The sequence below is a fragment of the Helianthus annuus genome, chromosome 16 (genome assembly GCF_002127325.2).
Source record: "Helianthus annuus cultivar XRQ/B chromosome 16, HanXRQr2.0-SUNRISE, whole genome shotgun sequence".
In the NCBI taxonomy this organism is placed as follows: domain Eukaryota; kingdom Viridiplantae; phylum Streptophyta; class Magnoliopsida; order Asterales; family Asteraceae; genus Helianthus; species Helianthus annuus.
In genome coordinates this window covers 29,359,627-29,383,979 of record NC_035448.2, presented here as the reverse complement: position 1 = coordinate 29,383,979, position 24,353 = coordinate 29,359,627, and the positions used below count along the sequence as shown (strand labels likewise).

At 37.0% G+C, this 24,353-nt stretch overlaps 1 long non-coding RNA gene across 1 annotated transcript; it reads right to left on the bottom strand.

Moving 5' to 3' along the window:
• Positions 1-3,205: 3,205 nt before the first annotated feature.
• On the bottom strand, positions 3,206-8,168 carry LOC118488343. The gene is made up of 2 exons (XR_004884292.1): positions 7,637-8,168; positions 3,206-4,422 (listed from the first exon to the last, which is right to left on the bottom strand). It is a non-coding gene; the product is annotated as an uncharacterized LOC118488343 (long non-coding RNA).
• Positions 8,169-24,353: the final 16,185 nt, after the last annotated feature.

The window sequence follows — 24,353 nt, the reverse complement described above, 5'->3', positions numbered from 1 at the left end:
GGATATCCATTACCTGAAAACCTGATCGTAAACTTACCTTAAAAACGAGCTCATAATATCAAACTTTTAATAATTTCAAGTTTCTACCATCTACTATTTTTTCTAATCATAAAATATATTAATATATTCAGATAATCATAGGGTGTTACGATTACTATACCAATCTCAAACTCACGTTATTTTATAACTAGTTTCATATCTGAAAACCGTATCCCGTTGTAGGTTTACTTTTTCGTGGATTTGGGTTGTTTACTTTCATCCTTAGACCTAAAGGTGCACAAAAAACCCGAACCCGGTACATCAGGTATGGTTTTCTTGGCCAATACCCGGTAACCGAACCCGACCCGGGTGTTGCCAATACCTGAAAAACCAATAACCGGTCATACCTGTACCTGGGTATATAACATCTGAACCCGGGTATGCAAAAAACCCAGTTATGTGCACCTCTTACCTAATATTAATTTTTAGAGTTAAATGTCATTTTAGTCTATGTGGTTTGAGCTAGTTTGTCAGTTTAGTCAAAATTTTCATTTTTTGCCTGTGGGTCCAAAAAGGTTTCACCGTCGCCATTTTAATCCACTGCGTTAACTTCATCTATTTTTTATGTCAACGAGAATGACAATTCGTTCATTTTATATGTAATTCTGTTAACTAGAAGGGCAATTCGGCCATATAAAATAACCGAATTGCCTTTCTCATTAACATAAAAAATGGATGAAGTTAACTCAGTGGACTAAAATGGCAACGGTGAAACCTTTTTGTACACACAGGCGAAAAATGAAACATTTGAACTAAACTGACAAAATGACCCAAACCACATGGATTAAAATCACATTTAACTCTAATTTTTATGTTTGCCTGGAAAACAAATGTGGTGTTCCCTAGTCCCTACTACTGGGCTTTCATATCATCTTTTCGACTACGTGTACCAAACTTGGAGCCCAATAATTGTAAATGGGCCTACCAGAGGTTCTACAATAACAGGATCTGTGTTATCCTTTCATTGGCATGTGGCAAATTTTCTAAACACGATGGGTTTTCTGTCCATTTGTGTAGTCGCATTACTCGACACAAAATGTCAAATCCATGTTACTGTTGCCTTAAGGAGTTAAGGGCAAGGAAAAAAGTTATTTGATACACAGAAAGTATATATAGCATTGGAATAAATAAATAATATTTTATCCAAAATAAAGGTTTAATCAAAAGAGTTGTTTTCATAACTGAACCGGATCACTAACCAACTATAGGCTCGGTTGAGTCCATTTGAATTGGCAAGTTATAGGTTGTATTAAGCGGTTGGTCTTGATTTCAGATGTTTTTACTAAAAGTTGATTACTTCTCCATATACTATTTTATGCTTGATATTAAAGGGGTAAGTTTGTTTTGTCTAAGAAGAATAAAAAATATTTATATTGTATCTTAACTTGCTCAAACGAACTTCAATTGAACTCAGTCTAGTGGTGTTGGAATCGGTTCGTCGAACTCTACCATCTTAGCTTTCAGGGTTAATTTTAGAGTTTAAGGTTTAGCTTTATGATTTTAGCTTTAGGATTCATATTATTGGGTTCAATGAGCCGGTTCCAATGTTGCTGAATTGAGTTCGATCAGAGTTCGTATGAGTCGAATTGAGTTTTTTAAATACTTCTTACACTTCTACGTAAAACAAACTTTTTAGAGGAGTCATCGTCCGATATTGTATTCATACCAGAAGATTAATTACTTTGATATTTTGTTTTTATTAGTTGTATATATTATGTTTAACTTGTTAATAACCTCATCCGATTTCATCAACCGGTGGGCAAGTGGATCGGTAAGAAAATCGTTTTAATCACCGGTTCAGATCATCATAGCATTTTACCAAATAAATATATGATATTTATGTTTATTGTAACATACTTGAAAAAGAAAAGGTAAAGCAAATGACAAAGAAATAGTTAGATATACAACAAGAAGCTTCAAGTTCCTTCTAGTTCTAGGGCCTAGGTGATCCTTGGTTATCTTTGTTTTATTATCCACGACATGTATCCATCAATTTGATTGTCACGCTCTCCAAATCATTTATTACTCCTTTCCTTATTATATTAAAACTATTTTGTTTCACTATTCTTACTTGAAATAATGTATTTATTATAGTCATATAGATATTGTAGATACATAACCGAGTCCGGAGTACCTTCCAAGGCCGGATGATAACAAAAAGGACGCACATCCTAAAGTCCGTCCCTCTCACCCAACAAAGGACGCACATCCTAAAGTGCGTCCCTCCGAATAACGTCATCTAAGTCAACTAGTATAAATACCTTCTTCAAGTACACCATAAGTACGATTTTCTGAATCTTCCTCCTTATTCTCTCTCTAGCAAAAATTTATCCTCACGCCGGAGGGTGGTCGCAGAGTGACCCTCCCACCTCTGCGGCGAGCCTAACGGTTTGTTAGTTGTGCAAGTTCAGTTTTTCAGATAATACAAGATCTGATCGTGGTCAATTTAGAGTCCGGTCACTTTTTGGATCTTCAGATATCGTATAATATAATTATGTTTATCTTTTGTAAGTTTAGGAAAGAAAATCATGAATGCAGTCTTCTTCTCTTTTACTATTTTTTATACCTCTATGATGGTTATGATAGATATTATTCACCTTTGATTATGTGAACCCATCGTTGCATATTGATTTTGGCTTGTGTACCTCATAAAAATTGTGTCTTATATCCTACTAGAATCACATGGGAGAAAACACATTTTGAACGTATAAACATGTAAGCGTTGCTAAAAAGATGAGAGCCAACAAACATGTTCAAGGAAAATATTGAAAATGTACAAACGGTTAGAAATGAATGTCCATTAAAGGGTTAGTCATAATCAAAGTTGAAATGGGTTCAAAACAATTTAAAAGGGTTGAAGATAAAGTTTGGTTACTTATTATTATTATTTAGTTATTTGGTTAGACAAGACATAAGTATTAGTATTTTTTTAATAGCACCATATAATTATTTAGTTTAGGTTTAATATTTATTTAATTGGTGTTTGAGTTAGGTTATGAGTAAAATGAGTCTAGTATAAATAGATGGCTAGATTTATTTAATTTGTGTGCTTTGGTTTAATAATAAAAAGAATCAAACATGTTGTTTAATCTCGTATTTTTGTGTTTGATCGAAGGGCCTGATTTCCATAAATGGTATAACAACACAGAACAAAGAAATAGCGACATAATAGTGGCAAAACTTTTATTGATTATCCAAACTAGAAAACACCCCCAAAACCCTAGATATTACAATATGTAAGATCAGGGCCGTCTCCGAAAATCACAAAAAAAAAAAAAAAAAAAATGGCCCTGTGCAAGATAAAAAATTTGGGCCCTATTTGCAAATCTCCATACATTCATATAATCAAAGTCTAAACATTGGCAAAGCCAGGGTCGTCCCTTAAAACTCGAAGGTCCTCATAGGCCCTGTGCGAGTAAACAAAAATAGAACCCTAGATCATGTTATTTACGTATAAGGGCCTATTTTTTTATAAATCAAAGTATACCAACAAAAGATTGTTGTTTTTTTCTCACACTTCCCTTACTTCTTTCTACATGCAAATTAAGCTTGAACCAGAACCAGTGATGAATACATGAATTTTGAGTAAGGGGCAAGATATGGGTCGGTCAAAATAGGGTGAATACATGCGGACTCAAAGCACCATTATTTTAAGTAATTACATGTTTACCTCAATAAAAGAATAAATTGAACAATTTTGATATAAAAATGTAACTTGAACAATCATTTTTTATAAGAAAAACAATTAAACTTAATTGAAACAAAATGAATCGAATAACCACAGTTTGCTTTATTTTTTGATGAAACTAATTTAAAAAAAAAAAAAACCACTATAAAGGGTCTAATATCCACCGACATCCTTACAAAGTTAAAAAGTCGGTTTGAATTGAACAAAAAAAGTACGGAATTGGCATGCTTCGAACCTGAATCTCTTGGATAAGGATGCAAGCAGGCACCCATCTACACCATATACAACTTACGTAATTATATGAGTTGGTAATTCTTTTATTTAAGGGTAAACTGAATAGAAAAAAGTTTTGGTCCCTAATTTTTTTGGGCCTAGAGCGGTAGAACACCCTCCACACCCTCTGGGCCGGCCCTGTATAAGATCTTTGAACAATACAAAAGAAATGATCATGATCTCAACCTACTACAACTACAAGAGATCAACAGGATCACAACCGATCTGAACAAAGGGAACATACCCAAATCGCACAAGATGAGAGAGTCAACAGAAAAATCTTGAAGTGTTAAACCAGTAATGAATACTGGACTTTCACTTATATACCCAAGACAAAAGATACTTTCACTTTAGCCCTTTATGTATCCAGTCTTCACACTTTAGTCCTAAGCATTTGCCAATACACCCCTTCACAATTTTCCCTGTACACTTAACGCCCTCATCAATAACAACTTAATATATACATATAATAAAGTAAACCAATTTGAGACACATGGCAATCAATGAGACTATCTAGAAATCTATTTTCCCTCCTAAAATATAATCCCTTTAGTTTCATTGTTAACCCTAAATTCAAAATAATAATAATAATAATAATAATAATAATAATAATAATAATAATAATAATAATAATAATAATCTACTTGAATATTCTAATAGTCTACTTGAATATTGTGAATTTCATTTAAGTTTCGGTGTTTTATTGGATAAGATTTGAGTTTTAAAAGAAGAATATTTTATTTTCGGTCAGATGTAGAAATAATAAAGTATATTAAAATAAATAGATATATATTGACTTTAAAATATGATGTTACAAATAATATTGAATCCCTAAATTCAAAATAATAATAATAATAATAATAATAATAATAATAATAATAATCCTGAAATCTGATCTTCCTTCACATATCAATTTAATTTTATTATTATTTATCCGTTTAAAAAACATATAAAAGCAAATGTTTATAAATTATATATTTTATAGTAAAGATAAGTTTATAATTTCAAAGTAGAAAAATCACTTTAAAAACATAATCAACTTCAAATGGTTAATACTTTATCAACTTCAAACGTAATCAACTACTAATATATTTAGATTATTATAACAAAAATATTAGCACCAGAACAAAAAAAAAACATATTCATTTATCGAACAATCAATTGATGAAAATCAATAGATTTATGAATATAAAACACGTATTAGTAATTAAAAATTATATTAAAATAAAATACTATATAAATTAATATTGTAAGATGAAAGGAGAGGGTGTCACGTGACATTATTTGAAATTAAAATCACTTTAAAAACATAATCAACTTCAAATGGTTAATACCTTATCAACTTCAAACGTAATCAACTACTAATATATTTAGATTATTATAACAAAAATATTAGCACCAGAACAAAAAAAAAACATATTCATTTATCGAACAACCAATTAATGAAAATCAATAGATTTATGAATATAAAACACGTATTAGTAATTAAAAATTATATTAAAATAAAATACTATATAAATTAATATTGTAAGATGAAAGGAGAGGGTGTCACGTGACATTATTTGAAATTCTTTATTTTATTTTATTATATAATTTGACATATTAAATAAAAGAAAAACTTTAAGGAACCCCGTGTATTGTACGGGTTGAATAAATGTAATTTTATATACCAAATTCATACTATAAATAAACTAATATGTGACACGTATCATTCATTGGAGTCATCTATTTTTTATTTTCCTAAAGAAAAATTAAAAACATCTTATCTTAAATTAACAATTTTAAATTCGAAGATAATACTTTGTTAGAAAAATAGAAGGATTCTATTTCAAATTCAAAGTATGATACGATTTAATATTAATTTATAGGCTGTTTGGTAGCCTCTGAATGGTCATTAAGAGGCTACATCTTAATATAACCATTAAGAATTTTACCAATGAGAAGGTAGAAGAATGTGACATATGATGATTTACCATTCAGAGGTTACCTCTTAACCATTCAGACTTGAGGTTACCTCTTATTCATTCAGAGGTTTTAAACCATTAAGAGGTAGCATCTGAATGGTCATTAAGAGGCTACCAAATAGCCCCTTAGTATTTAATTAATATAAGATAACTATACAAAAGAGGCGGGAAAACAGAAAATTAGATGGTTCCAATAAATGACATGTGTCACACATTGATTTACTTATCTCTTTAGTTTCATAGATAATCCTAAATTAAAAAAAAAAATAACCCTAAAATCTTGGTAATAGTTAATCCTAATTTCAAAAAAAAAAAAAAAAAAAAATCCTGAAATCTTAGTAACAACTTTCCAAATTTTCAAATAATACATTTAATGAAAATATTCGTAAATTATCATTATTCATGTTACATCTTTTTTTTAAACATTAAGTGTCTTTGTAATTTACATCCATTCTATCTTTTTATTTATCATTAAATTTAAATGTAATGTAATACGTAAATACAATAATACGTATTATATAATATATTTATTTTTGTATTATTTTTAGCGACAGTTTGATTACATTCTTCTCTGATAAATTTTATAATACTAACATACATCATCTTTATATTAACTTATTTATGTCAATTGGTATATAAATGTCTCCCTCTTTAGTTTGTATTTACAAGAAATATTTATTAAATAGTTTAAATTGTTCAACCCGTGTAACACACGGGGAACTAACCTAGTAGAATTATATAACAACCTTTATAATATAGAATTATAGGGTGGAGATACAATAGAAAGTTTATTTGGCTAGGAAGGCTAGGAAGTGATCTTGACCATCCATTTAGTTAATCAATTGCTAAGATTAAATGAATGAAATTGAAGCAAAAAAAAAAGTGGCGTGTGGGTTTGTTAGGGGCATTCTAGTAAATCCAACACAATAGTTTCTCTCTCCTCCAATTACCCCTCATTTTTTAAACGTTAATAACTTTTTCATACGACATTATTTTTTTATAAAAATTGCACCAAAAAAACGAGCGTTTTTTTATCTTTAAAACGAGTATACTATTGCTATATTTTCGAATTTTTTTTTTGAAAACCCAGTTGCGTAAAACGCAATGGAAAAAACTCAGTTGCGTAAAACGCAATGGAAAAAACTCAGTTGCGTAAAACGCAATGGAAAAAAAAAAACCTAAAAATGACATTCTTCTAAAACGCAATGCACTAAAAACACAAAGAAATGTCTTATTTGTAAAACGCAATGGCCAGAAAACACAAAGAAATGTCTTAATTCTAAAACGCAGTAGCCTAAAAACTCAAAAGAAAGTGTAGTTTCTAAAACGCAATGGACTAAAAACACATAAAACTGTGTTTTACCTAAAACGCAATGGCCAGAAAACATTTAAAAATGTTTTTTTTCTAAAACGCAATTGACTGAAAACACATAAAAATGTGTTTTACCTAAAACGCAATGGACTAAAAACACTTGAAAAATATGTTTTTTTTAAAGCGTAATAGCCAGAAAATACAAAAGCAATAAAATTATAATCATAAAAATATAATTTCCTTTCAATTTCGATAAAGTGACATAAAACGCAAGACAATTTATAAAACGCAATAGAAAAATAAATGTAAATGGAATCACTAATTCACTGCTAACTTTGTCCTATTCAAAGATACACATACCTCTAAAGTCAAGCCAGAAGATTCCTTTTACACCAACCAAAGTCCATTATTCAAAATTGAGAAAAACGCAATAAAGTTGTTTTTGAAAATCTCCAGATCTGACATCTACTTTCATGGGTTCATTCCTCTTCTCGATTTCCTTATTCAATTTCATTTTAGTTCAGATCTTATCCTTTCGATTTACTGATTATAAATTTTATCGAAGATTCACTCCATCGGGTATGACTTTTCGCATGGTGTTGCTTGAGATGGTGCAGGTGGTTGTTGCTGGAGGTTGGGGTGGGTACATCAGAAGTGGGTAGTGATTCGTGTGGGTCAAGGGTGGTGGGTAGTGACGACGGTGCAAGATAAGAAATGGTTGCAAGATCGGTGTTGTTGTTGTTGGTGGTTAAGGCGGCGGCACTTGTCGTGGTGGTTATGGCAGTGGTGGTGGTGACGGTGGGTGATAGTGTGTGGTGGAGTGGTGGTGGTGGTGTAGGGTTGAGTTGAAGAGAAAGGAAATGGGTTTTTTTTAGATCTGGATGTAATTGAAATTGTTTGGACTAAAATACTCTTCCTTGTAATTTTGTTATTTGCCACATATCATCTTATTATTGCTTCCTATCCTTCCTAGCTAAAATAAACTTCCTATTTGATCATCTCCCTAGAATTATATAACAACCTTTATAATACGTTGACAATGTAGCAACATGAATTAATCACCTGTTGCCTTGTATTATTTAAAAAAAAAAAAGAAACAGCCAACCAAAGATTATTATTACTCCGTGGGTGGACTTGTGAGCAACAAATAGCTCAAATAAGTTTTTGTATGGAAAAATGTGATATATTACTTTGTTTGATAAGTGACTTTTAAAGCTTTTATGTTCAGTGAAATTCCACACAAGAATTGGTGGTTTGAACAATCATACGTGATTCAATTGAGAACCCGCTATGGTGGGGGTTGTTGACGGTTGTAAGTTGTGAGGCGATTTGGGTTAGCCGATGTCACAAAATGAGTGTTCATTTTGGACAACCTCGGTCCGGTAGTATTAGGCAACAAAACTGGTGGCGTTTCGGGGTTGGATTGGTGATAAGAAGGCGCGAACGGTGCTTCAGGTTAGTTGATGTCATGGGGAGTACCGTTGGGAAGGCGGCAACGACCTGTGATCAGTTCAGTTCATTTTCGTGGTGATCGAGTTCTATTTGATGGAGAAATTTAACCCGAGTTTGATCATGTTTTATTTTTGTCGGAGACTCTTTCTCGTACAAGAGGAAAATCGCAATGAGATGCTCAATTATTTTTGTGGCGAAAAAACAACGGCCGTGTGCTCGTGTCGCCGAAGGAACCAAAGAGCGAGGGCCCAGGGATTCATTTGGGGATCAAGAGACGGATCAACCGGTGGGTTGTTGTTGTCTTTGTAAGGGGTTGATATTAACGAGGGCATATCAAGGAGGAGTGTGACATGGTGATAAAACAACGATCAAATGAGAGTTTAATCCGTTTTAGCGTTAAGTAAAGTGCAAATGTGAAGAAACAAGTCCATATTTGGATTAAGGAGGAGATTAAAGGGTTAATCCTAATCGAGTTGAAGTGGGTTCAAGATAATTCAAAAGGGTTGAAGATAAAGTTTGGTTATTTATTATTATATAGTTATTTGGTTAGATAAGTATTAGTATTTTATTTAACAACATATATTTATTTAGTTTAGGTTTACTATTTATTCAAGGAGAATAAGATCTTATCACCCTAAACTAATCAAAACTGGCCGCTGCCACTCTCAACTTTCACTTGGGCTGCTACCACCCCCAACTCAACACTTTGGTGTTCTTATCACCTTAGCGTTAACCAAACACTAACTCTGTTTGTTTTCACATCCTACGTGTCATTGTAACATGATGTGGCTTGCTGACGTGGATATCACCCTTATAACCGGCTGACTCTTATTTTGCTGCATCTTCCAACACTCTGCCTTCTACCACCACAACCTCCTGCTGCCGCCACTGCAACCTCCTACCACCACCACCATCACAACTTCCTGCCTCCTACTACCACCACTAGCACCTCCGTCACCATCACCAACCACTACCACAATCACCTCCACCAACCACCATCACCTCCGCCAACATGGATCGAAGCACAAATCTCATCGGCAACGATAAAAACAACAACCAATACCCAAAATCAACAACAAACACAACACAAAATCAAGCTTGAAACCGTAGATTTGGACTTGAGAAGCCATGGTCTGTTCTCATTTCAGATCTGAGCGACGAAGCCGACGTCATCCCCGTCACTAGCCAAGATCGAAGCACAATCTCACCGGCGTCGTTTTTTATCCTCCACACATAAAAACACTCTCAGAGATTTGAGATAATAATGGAATAATGAAATAGGGGTGGATTTGGTTATTTTGATAATAAGAGATTTAATGGTAGAGATTTGGTTGTGGGTTGGAGGGTGGTGGCCGGAGGTGGTTGTTGGTGGTGGCTGGAGAGGTAGAGAGAGAATGAGAGTTAGAGAGATGAGGTTTTTTCTTTATATATAAAAAATATATACACACATATTATATATATATATATATATATTAATTATAATTATAAAAGGTCATGTCATCTTGCCACATCAGATAAAAAGCCACATTAGCAAAAAAAAAAAAAAAAACAGAGTTAGGGGCTGTTTGGCAACATCTGAATGATTAAGTGCTGAACCAGTAAGAGGTCTGAACCATTAAGAGCCTGTATAATGCTTAACCGTTCAGAGGCAAATGTGTGACCAATTCAGATTAGAGGTCTTAACCATTCAGACTTTGTATAAATCTTAACCATTCAGAGGCAAATGTCTGAACCATTCAGACATCTGCTCGTGAAACAAACAGTCTGAAACATTAAGTGTTGAACCAGTAACAGGTCTGAATCATTAAGAGTCTCATTAAAAGGTAAACAAACAACCCCTTAGTGTTTGGTTAACGCCGGGGTGACAGATACACCAAAGTGTTAAGTTGGGGGTGGTGGGAGCCAAAGTGAAGGTTGGGAGTGGCAACGGCCAATTTTAATTAGTTTGGGGTGATAAGATCCATGAATCTAGTATAACTAAATGATTAGGTTTATTGTAATTTGTATGCTTTGGTTTAATAATAAAAAGAGTCGAATAGGTTCTTCAATCTCTTATTTTTAAGTTTGATCAAAATGCTTGATTTCCAACATTCTTTGTAGGGGTGAGCATTAATCAATTCATTTATGGTTGGGTTAATTCCAACATTCGCGTAACTTGCAACTAAATAATCTTTGACGTCTTTATAAATATAGGACACTCTGAGCTTTCATGATTTTCTTAGACAGGAACAAGGGACGGTTCATCGCCATTCTACTGCTCTTCCTGAGATGTGATTAAAAGGCTTTCAATTTATGCATGAATAACTGATAAAATTAAACACCTTAATATATTAAAAAAGTTGTTAGTTACAATAATTTATAACATTCATTAAATCTAACAACAAAACCACAATGACATTTACGTGAATGAAGATAAGAAGGTGATGACCAATTCTTTAATTAAAATATGGATGTCTTTTTAACGACTGATTTCTTTTAATCCTTTTTATAGACCAACCAAACTTTTTTATAAATATAAAGAACCTAGCAAGCGGCTGGAAGCTACAAGCGAACGAAAAAAGACACCGATTACAACATCTCGGTAACATCAAATACTCTCTCTCCCACGAAGGGGAAGGAAGCTTTGTTCTATGGCACATCCAAATGAAAGTGTCCTCCTTGATAACCGGAACAAACTTGTCTTCAAAGGTCTTTACATTCCTTGCTAACCAAATCCGTCACACTGTCCAATCCCTGTCGTCTGTTTAAAGACTTTGTCTTTGATAATGGATAACCACCTTGTTGGTTTTTGGTTTATTTATTTACTAGGTTATAACGCCGTGTGTTACACGAGTTAAATACATGTAATTTTGTATACTAAATAATAAAAAAGTTATATCTTTAAAAATCTCGTGTATTATACGGGTTGAGTAAATGTAATTTTACATATTAAATAATAAAAATGTTAAAAGTTAGGTTTGTTTTTATAAACTAAACTAAATCAAAATAAAACGTCTTTATCAAAGGTTATAACACCTGACTGATAAGAGCTGATAAGATATATATCATCACATTTTTTGTATAATACCATATTTATTATATTAAATATAATATCATTATCAAACTATCAATATAACGTTAATGTTATACTAATACTAAAGCATGTGAAATATTAAATGACGTTGTCACACCCCCAAAATCCACCTGCGGATAACACCCGCTTCGGGGGCGTGACTGACCAGGATCCAGCCACCAATTATACCGAATACTTAAGTTTATAACAAAAGTAATACTTACTATTCATAAGCTTAGCAAATATTAAGTTCCGAGTTTAAAGTTTTAAGTTCCAAAACAGTATTAAGTAGCGGAAGCATAAGTACGGTAGTTTAAAACAAAGTTCATGATTCAAAATAAGGTAACACCCAACACAAGGGTGAACAGACACTACACGTCCCCAAGCTGCAAGCTCCTTCGTCACTGGTTACCTGCAAAGCATGCAGTAAGGGGGGTCAACAATAATGCTGAGTGAGTTCACTAGTTGTCCAGTTTTAATTACCAAAAACTTTGTTTCACCGGTTAATTTATCCGTTTATACATGCCATGGGGAGCTACCCCAAAAGTTAGCGACTAAACTGTTTTTCCAATACCGAACACTAGGTAACCGTTGCGTATCCGCAGGATGCCCCGATGTCAATGTTCTATCATCATTGACGGATTTCTGAGTACATTAGTTCACGACCGATCCCAAACCAGGGCACGGTGTGAGGCTGGTAAACACCTAAATAGCGCTATCAACTAATAACCCGCTCGCCTAACCCGGCGACTAATCGGTATTTGTAGTAGGGACTTGAGTGATAGAGTTTCGTTTAGTGCCGTTAGTTGCAATCCGTATAAACAGTAATTAACCAAAAGGTTTCCCAATACCAGGGAAGGAAAAGTAAGTTTTGTTCCCGAAAACTAGGGAAGGTATGTAAATGGTATCCCCTTTTACCAGGGGATAGGGTTGTTAGTCTCGTGTCCCAAACCACCGGGACGCATGCTTTTAAGTTGTGAACTCACCTTGGGTTGCTCGGTAGGTTTAGGTTACTTGTCAATCACGTTGGTCACCACGTCCTAACATGGTTACCGGTATAGGTCAGGTTCGGTATACAAACATTCACGTAACACATACTGGCACGTAACATACATACAGGTAAACAGTCATGGGGTTATTGAGCCGGCCCTAACAGTAACACAGTCAAACAGAACACAACATCACAAAGTCCATTTAACAGATAGTCCAACACAGAATGGCCCAATAACTAAAATGAACAGCCCACTCGCAACCAGCTGGTCTCGAGTCGCAACCAGGTGGTTTCGGCTTGTCACGCTGTGGTTGCGAGTCGCAACCGTGGTCTCGAGTCATCACGTTTTGGTTGCGAGTCGCAACGGCGTGGTCTCGAGTCGCAATCTCGAGGTTTCGACTTGTCATGCTTTGGTTGCGAGTCGCAACCGTGTGGTTTCGAGTCGTAATGCCGTCGTTGCGAGTCGTAATCTGTCACTTTCATGTACACGTGATGATGCAGGTTTGACAGTCCACATTGTACCAAAAATTCAGGCCCAAATCCGGAAATGACCAATAAGAATTCTACAAACACTTTTCCTAAATTGACCATTACTAAAATATGGATCAAACATTGCCATTTTAAATCTTCAAACCATCTTCAACTAGTTCATCAAATGTTCATAGTTTCTAGGGTTTTCTCCTTAGCAAAGTCATATATTTATGAACCAAAAATCACATATTTACAACAAGATCATGATGCAAAATAAGAAATCATACATTATATATCCGAAACTTATGTTTAACAATCATCATTTTTGCAAGAAACTTTAAAGCATCATATGTTTGGCTATGAACACTAGTAAACTAGCATTTCTAGTTATTTTAAACATGTTTAGCAATTTTTCATACACAAAGTTTAACACACATAATCCAACTTCACAAGTTATCCAAAAATCATGTGCAACAATTTTTAACTAACCATCTTCTAGTTCACACAATATACATAAATCTTATGCACATAGTAACAACACTAACCGGTTGTGAAGAAGGAGGATGAGCCGAAAGAAAGGAAGAAAATGAGAGAAGATGAAGTGTCCGAGTGATGGTCTTGACCGAGTGTCTTGTCCGATTTGTTCCAAGCTTGAACCGAGATCAAGGAGAAGGAAAGTGGTGTTTGTAGAGGGTTTTCTAGTGAGAGAGATTAGAAGAAGTGTTGGTGTGTAAAATGAAGCAAGTGGGGAAAAGGGTGGGATTTATACAAGGGGTCACGAGTTGGGCTTGGGGGTTTCGGCCCAACCGGTTTCGGCTCAACGGCCCACTCGAGACCGAGTGGCCCACTCGCAACCGCCCGGTTGCGAGTCATGGTCTCGGGTCGTGGTTTCGGCTCTCATATATATATATATAATACATACATACATCACATATCATGCACAAAGGTCACGTTTTCATTTAATAATATTTATATTCACAAGATATTACAAGGTGATCGTTCGGAAAAACCTCGAGTGTCACATTATCCCCAAGTTTTAAGAACTTTCGTCCCGAAAGTTGAAGCAGCCACTGCCAAGCTAGCGTGTTTCAACGGGGTGTCACATCATCCCCCCGTTAGTTTGGAATTTCGTCCCGAAATTCGGTTGTAGCTTCAGTGCTGGGGTTTTCGTTTGGGAATAACTGGGGATACTTGGACTTCATCTGGTCCTCCCGCTCCCAGGTAAACTCTGGGCCGCGCCGTGAGTTCCAACGAACTCGTACAAGGGGTATCTGGCTACGTTTGAGGGTTTTGATCTCTCGATCCGTGATCTCAATCGGTTCCTCAGTAAAGTGTAGCTGTTCATCAATAGTCAGTTCCTTAAAAGGAATTACAAGTGTTTCATCCGACAAACACTTCTTCAGGTTAGATACGTGAAAAACGTTGTGCACTGCACTCAGCTCTGCAGGCAGGTTTAATCTATAAGCAACCTTACCGATTTTCTCGGTAATTTCGAATGGTCCAACATACCGTGGATTCAGCTTGCCCCGTTTACCGAAACGGACCACACCCTTCCAGGGTGAGACTTTTAGTAGAACCCGGTCCCCGACCTGGAATTCTAACGGCTTCCTACGCTTGTCAGCGTAGCTTTTCTGACGGTCACGAGCTGCCGCCATGCGTTGCCTGATCTGCGAAATCCTTTCTGTTGTATCTACTACCAGTTCTGGGCCTGTAAGTTGACTATCACCAACTTCCGCCCAGCAGAGAGGTGATCGGCATTTACGACCGTACAATGCCTCAAAAGGTGCCGCCTGAATACTAGTGTGGTAGCTGTTATTGTAGGAGAATTCCACCAACGGTAGATGCTTCTCCCAGTTCTTGCCAAAATCGATCACACATGCTCTAAGCATGTCTTCCAGGGTTTGGATGGTGCGTTCAGACTGCCCATCCGTTTGCGGGTGATAAGCGGTGCTCATGTCCAAACGTGAGCCAAAGGATTTGTGCATAGCTTGCCACAACTCGGAAGTAAAACGAGCGTCTCGGTCGGAAATAATAGAAGTTGGCACCCCGTGCTTGGAGACTACTTCCTTTAAATAAATTTCTGCCAAGGTAGAAAACTTGTCTGTTTCCTTAATGGCCAGAAAGTGTGCAGACTTAGTCAATCGATCTACTATCACCCAAATAGTATCATTCCCGCGTTGGGATCTAGGTAGCCCTGTAACAAAATCCATGGAAATTTGCTCCCATTTCCACTTCGGGATTTCCGGTTGCTGTAGTAGGCCTGCTGGTTTCTGATACTCGATCTTGACTCTTGCGCAGGTCAAACATTTGCCAACGTAAGCGGCTATGTGGGCTTTCATGCCAGGCCACCAGTAAGTGGTCCTTAAGTCGTGGTACATCTTATCTGAACCAGGATGTACTGAGTAACGGGACTTATGGGCTTCGTCCATCACAAGCTCTTGTAGATCTCCGTAATGTGGGACCCAAATGTGCCCTGCCACATAGTAGGCGCCGTCCTCTTTCTGTTCTAGTTGCTGCCTCGATCCTCGCAGGGACTCAGCCCTGATGTTTTCCGGTTTCAGAGCTTCAATCTGAGCATTTCGAATCTGGGTAGGGAGACTAGACTGGATGGTAAGTTGTAATGCTCGCACTCGCTTTGGTACAGTGTCCTTTCGACTGAGGGCGTCTGCCACAACATTGGCCTTGCCCGGATGATACTTGATGGCGCATTCGTAATCATTCAGAAGTTCGACCCATCGGCGCTGTCGCATGTTTAACTCCTTCTGCTTAAAGATATGCTCGAGACTCCTGTGATCGGTGTAAATGGTGCACTTGGTACCGTACAGGTAATGTCTCCATATTTTAAGCGCAAATATCACCGCTCCCAATTCCAAATCATGCGTTGTGTAGTTCCTTTCGTGTGTCTTAAGTTGTCGAGAGGCGTAAGCAATAACTTTCTCGCGTTGCATCAACACGCAACCGAGCCCATGAATAGACGCATCGCAGTAAACCACAAAGTCGTCTGTTCCTTCAGGTAACGAGAGAATAGGAGCACTGCAGAGGTTATCCTTAAGCCTCTGAAAAGCAGATTCCTGTGCTTCATTCCACTTGTAGGTGACGCCTTTCTGAGTGAGCGTAGTGAGGGGTTGTGCAATCTTTGAGAATCCCTGAATAAATCTGCGGTAGTATCCCGCTAGTCCCAAGAATTGGCGAACTTCAGTCGGAGTCTTAGGGGTAGGCCAATTCTTTATAGAGTCGATCTTAGCTGGGTCGACGTGGATTCCATCCTTGTTAACCACGTGCCCAAGGAAATGGACTTCTCGAAGCCAGAAGTCGCATTTCGAGAACTTGGCATACAGTTGCTCATTGCGAAGGAGTTCGAGGATAAGTCGTAGGTGCTGTTCGTGCTCTTCCTGACTTTTCGAGTAGATCAAGATGTCGTCTATAAACACGATCACAAATTTGTCGAGGTAGGGTTTGCATACCCGGTTCATAAGATCCATGAATACCGCAGGCGCGTTGGTCATTCCAAAGGGCATAACGAGGAATTCATAATGACCATAACGAGTTCTGAATGCAGTCTTGGAAATATCTTCATTACGGACCCTTAACTGATGGTAGCCTGATCGCAGGTCAATCTTAGAGTAGTAGCTTGATCCTTGCAGTTGATCAAACAAATCGTCGATTCGCGGGAGAGGGTAACGATTCTTGATGGTAACCTTGTTCAACTCACGATAGTCAATGCACATTCGGAACGTGCCATCCTTCTTCTTAACAAAGAGTACCGGTGCTCCCCAGGGTGATGAGCTAGGACGGATAAACCCTTTATCCAATAGTTCCTGTAGTTGAGTAGAGAGTTCCTTCAATTCTGCGGGGGCTAGTCGATAGGGCGCACGAGCTATAGGCGCTGCTCCGGGAGCTAGCTCGATTTGGAATTCGACCTGACGATGTGGAGGGAGTCCAGGTAATTCCTCAGGAAATACTTCGGGGTAGTCACGCACTACTGGAAAGTCTTCAATCCTCTTTTTCTTTTCCTGCGTGTTGGTAACAAGTGCTAAGATAGCGATGTGCCCTTTTCGTAAACACTTCTGGGCCTTCAAAAACGAGATAATGCCGGAGACTTCTCCGCTTTTGCCACCTTGTACAATGAGGGGTTTGCCAGAATGGCGAGGAATACGAACTGCTTTCTCTTGACAGAGGATCTCAGCGCGATGCTTGGATAACCAATCCATACCAATAACGACGTCGAAGCTTCCAAGAGTAACAGGGAAAAGATCGATACTAAATGTCTGACCAGACAACTCTAGTTTGCAACCCTTGACAACGTGTGAGGCCTCGATGTTTCTACCATTAGCTAACTCGACGATATGAGGAGAACTTAGTAACGAAAGCGGACGCTTAAGCTTCTTACTAATACGTAGGGATACATAACTAGCATCGGCACCGGAATCAAATAACACAGAAACATAACGATCATCGAGTAGGAACTTACCCGCCACGACATTGGGGTCATTCCTTGCTTCACCAGCTCCAATCACGAAAGCTCTTCCTCTAGCACCATTCCCAGCATTGTTGTTCTGATTGTTGTTCCCAGCTCCCTGATTATTGTTGCGGTTCTGATTCAGTTCAGGGCAATCCTTCTTAAAGTGCCCCTCAGCTCCACACTTAAAACATGCCCGGTTGTTTCCCTGCTGCTGTTGCTGTTGGGGTTGTTGCTGATTCTGTCTTATTGGGAACTGGCTTCTACAATCCTTGGCGTCGTGCCCCATCTTGTGGCATCGCTGACACTGGCCCTTGTTACATGCCCCATTGTGGTGCTTGTTACACTTGTTGCACTTAGGGTAGCTTCCCCGGTAGCCACCCTGTTGCTGGGTGCCTTTGTTGTTTTCAGTTTTCCTTTGCTGTGCTGGGGCCTGAGTGGGGTTAACATCCTTGCTTTGACTTCCTTCCCACTTACGCTTGCTGTCACTAGAAGTTCCGACGGTAGCATTGATCCTTTTGGGCAACCGGCCCTCTTCTACGGCCTGATCAGTAAGTTTGTGAGCAAGTCGAACAATCGGCTGAATGGTCGTGTGGTTGGCTGTAGTGACATGGCTTCGAATCTCTGGAGCCAAACCTTTGATATACAGTTCGATCCTTCGGTACATTGGTCGTGACATGTTTGGGCAAAGAGCGGCATAGTCGTTAGACAGCTTGGTGTAGGTCTCAATCTCTGACCCAACCATCTTGAGCTCATAGTACTCGTTTTCAAGCTTGTGGATGTCATCCCGGTGACAGTATTCATCCTTAATCATATCCTTGAAATCCTCCCATGCGGTAGCATTAGCAGTTTCCAAACCAAACATCTGAATCTGCGCCTTCCACCAAGAAAGCGCGCTTCCTTCAAGCGTAGCAGTAGCAAATTTCACCCAATTTGCAGGGGGACACTCGCAAACAGCAAAAACAGCTTCAATTTTCTCAATCCAATGCAGAAGACCTATGGCACCCTCAGTGCCGTTGAAAGGGAGAGGCTTGCAATCCATGAAAGTTTTGAAAGTACACACTGGTGGTTGCGCAGGTGCATGCTGACCTGTTCGTGAGAAGCGAAGCGTATAGGTTTAGAGGCGAAAAAGTCGATGTGGCGGTAGGATCTAAACATCCTAAAACAACGAGCTTACCTATAGGGTGAGCTGCAAAAGCCGCAGCCACTGTGTTGAGCAGGTTAGTGAACTGAGCCTGCGTCATGTTAATGTTTCCTCTTCCGCGTCCACTCATTGTCTTCATAACCAGAAAACACAGTATGAGTGTGATGTCGTAGTGTAGCGAGAATGAGATAGAATAGAGAGGCGTATCTATCTAGTTTAGGCACACTAGTACGTATATCATAACAGGAAACATAAAGCAAACAAGTAAACACTGGTCCGAGCTATGAAGTCGAATGTGCCGAGCCTTGCACTTGGAGTGTAGTGTCGTTACGAGTCACGGGTTATAGTCTGGTTTTCTCCAAAAAGATTTTTCCCCTTTTTTTTTAAAACCAAGTTCACTATAACCAATGGCTCTGATACCAATCTGTCACACCCCCAAAATCCACCTGCGGATAACACCCGCTTCGGGGGCGTGACTGACCAGGATCCAGCCACCAATTATACCGAATACTTAAGTTTATAACAAAAGTAATACTTACTATTCATAAGCTTAGCAAATATTAAGTTCCGAGTTTAAAGTTTTAAGTTCCAAAACAGTATTAAGTAGCGGAAGCATAAGTACGGTAGTTTAAAACAAAGTTCATGATTCAAAATAAGGTAACACCCAACACAAGGGTGAACAGACACTACACGTCCCCAAGCTGCAAGCTCCTTCGTCACTGGTTACCTGCAAAGCATGCAGTAAGGGGGGTCAACAATAATGCTGAGTGAGTTCACTAGTTGTCCAGTTTTAATTACCAAAAACTTTGTTTCACCGGTTAATTTATCCGTTTATACATGCCATGGGGAGCTACCCCAAAAGTTAGCGACTAAACTGTTTTTCCAATACCGAACACTAGGTAACCGTTGCGTATCCGCAGGATGCCCCGATGTCAATGTTCTATCATCATTGACGGATTTCTGAGTACATTAGTTCACGACCGATCCCAAACCAGGGCACGGTGTGAGGCTGGTAAACACCTAAATAGCGCTATCAACTAATAACCCGCTCGCCTAACCCGGCGACTAATCGGTATTTGTAGTAGGGACTTGAGTGATAGAGTTTCGTTTAGTGCCGTTAGTTGCAATCCGTATAAACAGTAATTAACCAAAAGGTTTCCCAATACCAGGGAAGGAAAAGTAAGTTTTGTTCCCGAAAACTAGGGAAGGTATGTAAATGGTATCCCCTTTTACCAGGGGATAGGGTTGTTAGTCTCGTGTCCCAAACCACCGGGACGCATGCTTTTAAGTTGTGAACTCACCTTGGGTTGCTCGGTAGGTTTAGGTTACTTGTCAATCACGTTGGTCACCACGTCCTAACATGGTTACCGGTATAGGTCAGGTTCGGTATACAAACATTCACGTAACACATACTGGCACGTAACATACATACAGGTAAACAGTCATGGGGTTATTGAGCCGGCCCTAACAGTAACACAGTCAAACAGAACACAACATCACAAAGTCCATTTAACAGATAGTCCAACACAGAATGGCCCAATAACTAAAATGAACAGCCCACTCGCAACCAGCTGGTCTCGAGTCGCAACCAGGTGGTTTCGGCTTGTCACGCTGTGGTTGCGAGTCGCAACCGTGGTCTCGAGTCATCACGTTTTGGTTGCGAGTCGCAACGGCGTGGTCTCGAGTCGCAATCTCGAGGTTTCGACTTGTCATGCTTTGGTTGCGAGTCGCAACCGTGTGGTTTCGAGTCGTAATGCCGTCGTTGCGAGTCGTAATCTGTCACTTTCATGTACACGTGATGATGCAGGTTTGACAGTCCACATTGTACCAAAAATTCAGGCCCAAATCCGGAAATGACCAATAAGAATTCTACAAACACTTTTCCTAAATTGACCATTACTAAAATATGGATCAAACATTGCCATTTTAAATCTTCAAACCATCTTCAACTAGTTCATCAAATGTTCATAGTTTCTAGGGTTTTCTCCTTAGCAAAGTCATATATTTATGAACCAAAAATCACATATTTACAACAAGATCATGATGCAAAATAAGAAATCATACATTATATATCCGAAACTTATGTTTAACAATCATCATTTTTGCAAGAAACTTTAAAGCATCATATGTTTGGCTATGAACACTAGTAAACTAGCATTTCTAGTTATTTTAAACATGTTTAGCAATTTTTCATACACAAAGTTTAACACACATAATCCAACTTCACAAGTTATCCAAAAATCATGTGCAACAATTTTTAACTAACCATCTTCTAGTTCACACAATATACATAAATCTTATGCACATAGTAACAACACTAACCGGTTGTGAAGAAGGAGGATGAGCCGAAAGAAAGGAAGAAAATGAGAGAAGATGAAGTGTCCGAGTGATGGTCTTGACCGAGTGTCTTGTCCGATTTGTTCCAAGCTTGAACCGAGATCAAGGAGAAGGAAAGTGGTGTTTGTAGAGGGTTTTCTAGTGAGAGAGATTAGAAGAAGTGTTGGTGTGTAAAATGAAGCAAGTGGGGAAAAGGGTGGGATTTATACAAGGGGTCACGAGTTGGGCTTGGGGGTTTCGGCCCAACCGGTTTCGGCTCAACGGCCCACTCGAGACCGAGTGGCCCACTCGCAACCGCCCGGTTGCGAGTCATGGTCTCGGGTCGTGGTTTCGGCTCTCATATATATATATATAATACATACATACATCACATATCATGCACAAAGGTCACGTTTTCATTTAATAATATTTATATTCACAAGATATTACAAGGTGATCGTTCGGAAAAACCTCGAGTGTCACAGACGTAATGTTATGTTAATATTCTTTTAATTTTGATTAATATATTTGTTACCGTGTGGATATTATATTTATCTAACAATATTAAGTTTGGTTTTCATGATAGATAATTTGGTTTATTTAAAAACGTCTTATCATAACTTAACAATTTAAATTTGAAGATAATATTTTATTAAAAATATAAGGATTCTATTTCAAATTCAAAGTTGAATAAGATTTATTATAAATTAACAATTTAAATTTGTAGATAATATTTTATTAGAAAATTGAAGGAATTTTATGCTGGTAGATAATTTGTAGGAACACATTTTTCACACGTCATGATAGCGCTAGACTATAAGCTGGTTATCTTTTATGTAGTTTTATTTGTGTAACATTCTGATTATAGAACCACATAATAATAATAATAATAATAATAATAATAATAATAATAATAATAATAATAATAATAAAATTATGAATGAATTGAATTTTCTTTAGGTTGAATTTTCTTAAGAATATTATTAATATTATGAAATTTGTAAAGTAATCAAATGAATTCAGCTAGAAATATAAATAACATTTGAATCTAAAGAATACGTAAAAAAAACTTATCTATAATTATGGCTTATCATTTATCAATTAGGAAATATATAAATAATATTTAAACATAAAGAATACGTAAAATAAAAAATAAAACTTATCTATAATTATGGCTTATCACTTATCAGTTCGAAAATATATAAATAATATTTCAAACCTCAAAGAAATTAACTAAATTAGAGATTAACAAAGGTAGGAAAACAATTCTGAGAATATGTAGTAATACGACATTTGTCCCCTATAGATTTATTTTATTATATAGTATAAATAGATTATTTAATGCTTAATCTTCACAAATTTCATGAGATTATTAGTGTAGCAAGAAGATTACATAATTTGAAAGTGGTGTAAATTAAATAACAAATAACATGAGATTATTAGTTTATCAAGAAGATTATATAATTTGAAAGTGGTGTAAATTAAATAACGCTTTGGCTTATTATTAAATGCTCCATGTGGCTTGCACTTTGTAACGCATTTAGTCCCTGGTCAATAAACTAATGGTTTTAGCATGTCCATGTTAGGGACTAAATGCATTACAAAGTACAAACCACAGGGACCATCCATGTATTTTAGGAAAAAACTAGGGACTAAATGCGTTAAAAAGTGCAAACCATATGGACCATCTATGTACTTTTGAAAAGCTAGTGACCAACAGTGGCGAAACTTGAGGTTTCTAACTGTGGGGTCGAAAACATACATACCAAAAATTTCTAAAAAACCGGGGAGTAAAAAACGTATATACCCAAAAATTTCTATATGAAAACTAAACACTCTCCACTAACGAGCGAAAAGTTCAGGGGGTCAGCCGCCCCCTCCCGCCCTCACAAAGCTACGCCCTTGGTGACCAAATCCAAAATTTTGGTAAATCACAGGAAATGGGATTATCCGTGTACTTTACTCTAAATATTTATATTTTTAAAAAGAGATCTAGTTTTAAACCATCATGTTTGGCTTATTATTGCAAACTAATCTATGTTTTTTCTTCAAAAAAATGGAATTATAAACATTAACTAGTTTTTTCATATAGTGCGTTACGTTGAAACCGAGCAAATGATAATGTAAAACAAACGTGATTTGAAAATAAAGCATGTTGTTTAGAAAGTCAAACCATTAGAACGTTTATTTTATCATCGTACCGTTTTATGATACCAAATAATATTTTATTTTGAGTATAACCTCGTTTTAACAAAACTTATAACGGAATGTCAGGGAAAGAAATCAAGCACAACTACGTACTTAAGTTTTTAGAAAAAAGTTATAAACGTAAGTTATTAAAGAAGTATCAAATTAATCGATAAATTAATATATGTTAAAAAAAGAAAAAAACAATTATTAAAAAAGGTAAAGGAAATAGATGTTTAGAAAAAAGATAAATATATTATTAAAAGTAAATATAATAATACATTATTATAATATATTAAATAATAAAATACTAAAAACTATATATTATTATAAAAATAAAGTTACTATTTATCGTCCCTCGAAATATATTGTTGAGACACAGACACCTTGTACTTATATGTGCCTGTTTTTATTTGTTACTACACGATACAATTATTTTGTGACTTCTCAAAGAACGAATTATAATTTACAGGGATGCAAATTGTTAGACGCTGTCGAATACTCAAATCTCTGATGACGTTTAAAGGGGTCTTCGCTAACATTAAGATATCCCGGCCTTCGTAGCTACAAAAAAGTAAACCGTTAGCCTCGTCACGGAGGGCTCCGGGAGGGGGATCCGTGACTAAGCTCCGGCGTGAGAATAAGTAAACTTGCCGGAAAGTTGGAGGAGCTTATTCCAGTGAGTGTGATCACCGGAATGTTTCCTATAAGGTGTGAATCCAAATAATGTGTGTGTATGTTTAATGTATGAGAATGTTAGTCAGAATAAATGAGAGAGGAGTAAATGAGAGAGAGAGCTTTAAATGTGATACCTTCCGAGAGCCTGCCCTATCTTCACCCCTTTCTCCCCTTATATAACTTCAAGACTTATCCTTCATGTGAGATATTTCCATAAGATGATCCGACGGATTCTAGGAACCTTTGGTGGGCTCAGACACGTGTCTGGCCCCCAACGGTGAGATGGCAGCTTCATTAAATGCTTCCGGCGGGGAAGTACAAGTTCCA